We start from the raw sequence: 4,167 nt of genomic DNA on the forward strand, positions 1-4,167 counted from the left end.
TTTTAAAAAGACTGTGTATATATATGTATATATATATATACACACATATATATGTATGTATATGTATATATATATATATATATATATATACAGTCTTTTAAAATTTTATTGTTGGTTTATATTTATATTTATATATAAATATGTATATTTATACATATACATATATTTATATATACATATATATGTATATATATACACATATATATATATGTATGTGTATATATATATATATGTGTGTGTGTGTATGTTTGTGTGTGTGTATAGAGAAGGGAAGTATATGCATGTAAGTGCAGTGATGGGCCACAACTAGAAGATTAGATTCTCAGAGCTGAAGCAACAAGTGAGTGTGAGCTGCATGTTGTGTTCTGGGAACTAAATTGACGTAGTATGGGAGAGTAGGATGCACTCTTAACCATAGAGACATCTCTCTTGCACTATGTTTATTTTCAAGTTGATTAAAACATGTAAACATAAGCTCTCTTGAATTATCCTCCCAAATACCAAGTTTGGAGTACAAGTCAAACATGGTCAGGGGACCCCCTGCTCTGTACTTCTACTTGGCTTTTCTGTCAAGATGCTTATGGAAATTAACTGTGGAGAGGAAGAGATGGAAACTTTTGCCTTTCAGTTAGAAGTTACTCAGCTCATGTCTCTCATCATCAATATTTATCTCTAGTGCTCCTGACGCATTGTCAACTTTCAATATGAAAACCTTACAGACCCTTCCATGTTGGACAGTGGTAAACAGTTAAAAATTGGAGGATCCATAAACCTCAGGATTGTACCTTGGCAACTACTGTTAGTCTGGCACAAAAGAAAAAAATTATGGAGGATTTTAAGACCAATGCAAACTTCTCCATGATTGAGAAATTAGGTATTGAATATTCATTTTATCTAGTAGTGGAGAAACTGGGTCTGATCACAAAATTCAACTATGAGTGTTATTCCTGGGAATCTTCTACTGATGGATCCTACACAAACTATAAGACCATAAAAAACTGTTAGCTGGTGCACCCCAGAGATCCATTGCCTCAAAGAAGACTAAACAGAATACACATAGGAAAGGAGTACTAAGAAAATCATGAAGAAACACTCAAATTTCACAGGCTAAACTATGTCCTGTATTTAGAGGAGGAGAATGATGAAGGATATCAGATATGATGAGGTAGAGAAAGAGAAAAGTAAGAAAAATAAAGAAGAAGAGGAAAAGCCAATGCATGAAAATGTGGGAAGAGATGAGGAGGATAAGATTGAAAAAGATAAGAAAAACACAAAAGAAAGAAAACAAAGTTTAATTTGATCAGAAATAGTTGAATAATAGTTTGCTGATTTGGTATATGAACTCTGATGACATTACTCAAGAGAAATATGAATTCTATCAGAGCCTCACCAATCATTGGGAAGAACATTCGGCAGTCAAGAATTCTCTTCAGAATTACAATTGAAATTCATGGCATTGCTCTTCTATCCTATGTGAGCTGCCTTTGACAATTCGAGAACAAGAAAAGCAACATCCACCAGTATCTCCATCAGGTGTTCATCATGGAAATCTGTGGTAAAATGATACCTGATTACCTCAATGTTATCCAATGGTGTAGTTGACTTAGAGGACCTGACAATGAACATCTGAGAAATTTTCCAGCAGAGCAAAATCCTGAAATCATCCATGGAAATATTGTGAAAAAGTGCCTTGAGCTCTTCTTCTCAGAGATGGCTGAAGACAAATAGAAATACAAGAAATTTTATGATTCATTCTCCAAAAATTTAAAGCTTAAGAATCCATGAAAATTATGTCTGAGTTCCTCCATTTCCACATCTCTCAGTCTGGATATGAGATGACTACATATCAGAGTATGTATCTTGTATGAACAAGACATAGAAGTCACAGTGAGAGCAAAGAGAATATGGTAAACTCAGCCTGTTTTGGAGCATGTTCAAAAATGGGGCATTAAGGTAGTGTATATGACTGAGCCTACTGGTGAGTCCAACATGCAGCAGCTTAAATGATTTGTTGGAAAATGTCTTGTCTTTGTGATTAAGAAGGCCTGAAGCTACCACAGGATGAGGAAGAAAAAATAAAATGGAGCAGAAAGAGGCAAAGTTTGAGAATCTCTGCAAGCTCATAATGAAGATCTTGGAATAGAGGGTTGAGGTCACAATCTAACATAGGCTTGTGTCTTCAATCTGCTGCATTGTTACAAGGAACTGTGGCTGGACAGCTAACATGAACTTGACAATAAAGGCTCAGAAACTTAGACACGTGTCTGCAACGAGCTACATGATGGTCAGAAAACACCTATAAATCAATACTGAACACCCAATTGAGGAGACCCAGCTGCAGAAGGTTGAGAAAGAAAATAATGGCAAAGCTATCAGAGTCCTCATGATTCTTCTGATTGAAACTGCTGTGCCATCCACAGATTTCTCACTTGGAGATTTTCAAACCCACTTCAACCACATCTACCACAGGATCACAGGAGACCTGGATAGATGAAAATGGGGTGACAGCAGAGGAGCCCTCTGCTACTATTCCTGATTAGAGTAACCGAGTTGAGGCTGATGAAGATGCATGTGGAATGGAAGAAGTAGATTAGATAACCCCTGAAAAGTCCACACCTCTTTATAGTTTTCCTGTGTCTGTTCCAACAGCCTTGACTGGCCTTGATGCAGAGAATCTCTTCTATCCTGTCCTATGCCTTAAGGCAAGAAAATTCCCTCCCACAGAATAGCAGAAGTGGTATTGTATATTGTGGGTTTGTTTGTTTGATTGATTGATTGATTTTCTTCTGAAACTCACAGTATATAAAACTGAAATATGCAAATGTAAATAACCTGTATAAATAATTCCAACACTAGGTAATTTAATGAATACTGAAATGTGAATTAATTCTTCCCTTATTCAGAAGAAGCTGGGTCACTGGTTTGACTAAATTAATACTCATACAGCTATATTCAAAGATGGAAATACTAAAATAAGCTTGTCTACAAAACGATGATTTCAACATGTCTTTCATACCTACGACACACTCTCTAAGCCTTCATAGTACCCATAACTATGTCTGAGGCTGAAAGCAGTTATCCCTTTTGGTTCCTCACAAGAACAAAACACTATGTATGGTACTTTCATTGCTTAGAAAAGGAAGCAGATTTATTGTCAGTTCTATATCGACAAGGGTACCAAAACTACTTCGTCAAAAATTGAATTTGCATAACAACTGAATAGCCTTAGGTGGCCGAATGTAGTCCAAGCCAAGCAGTGTGTACCAGCATACTGCGCATGTGCAGGCAAGCATTGTGAGGTCACTGCTGCCACCTGTTACCAGAGTTTCAGAAGTGCTTGGACTACCCACATGCAGCTTTGGCTCTCTAGAACAGAGTTGTGTTGTGCCGATTCCAGTGGCCAGGGAGAAGGCCCAAGACAAATCAGTGTGCCTACAGGCAGTGGAAGTGCCTTCCTCCACATGTCCATGGTTCTATTAGGACTGGGTGACCAGTCACTCATGCCTGCCACCCGCACCTATGGTGCTTTCGGCCCAATCCTTACCCGCACAATGCTTCTGTTCTTCAGGCTGGCATGTAGGCTCTACAACAACTTTCCCTCTCTCTATGTCATGGCTTCAGTGATGCTAAACGTGCGCATGCAGGTTCAGATTGAACTGCTCTGAAACTCATCCCCTAAACAAAGGAATCATCCAAGACTCAACTTGTTGAAGACTTTAAACAATGACTGGAAGAAGGACCCTAACCACCTGCTTGGCAACAGATACGAAATCTGGAGGAGATCAACCTAAACTATTATGGAGCCTTGAGAAAAGAACACCAAAACAAAACCTTTGCCCAGCAGAACCACCTTCCTGGATAAATCAACCTTTGGTTGACAAAGAACAAAAGACAAATACTAACTGCAAGTTCTCAGTTTTGGAAAAATGTCTTGATGCTGGGTTGTTCCTTAAAATTTGGAATATTCTAGAGATAGATGGACCAGAGAAAAATCCAACAGCACTAAACAGCCATAAAGGATGTTGCCTCAAAGGAGAGCTTCGGTGTCAGAATAACAAGTACAAACAAAATCTTGAGAAATAAGAATATTTAACCATGATCCAACCGAGTTCTTATCTTGATGGGCCAGATCAGATGATCTTGCCTGCTTTCTGTGCTATTCTAAGC

The 4,167-nt window shown here is 38.1% G+C and overlaps 1 pseudogene; it reads left to right on the forward strand.

Annotated features, from left to right (window-relative positions):
- The first annotated feature begins 825 nt into the window (after positions 1-825).
- Positions 826-2,594, forward strand: LOC117695009 (heat shock protein HSP 90-beta pseudogene; annotated as a pseudogene).
- Positions 2,595-4,167: the final 1,573 nt, after the last annotated feature.

Source organism: Arvicanthis niloticus, chromosome X (genome assembly GCF_011762505.2).
Source record: "Arvicanthis niloticus isolate mArvNil1 chromosome X, mArvNil1.pat.X, whole genome shotgun sequence".
NCBI classification, from domain to species: Eukaryota; Metazoa; Chordata; class Mammalia; order Rodentia; family Muridae; genus Arvicanthis; species Arvicanthis niloticus.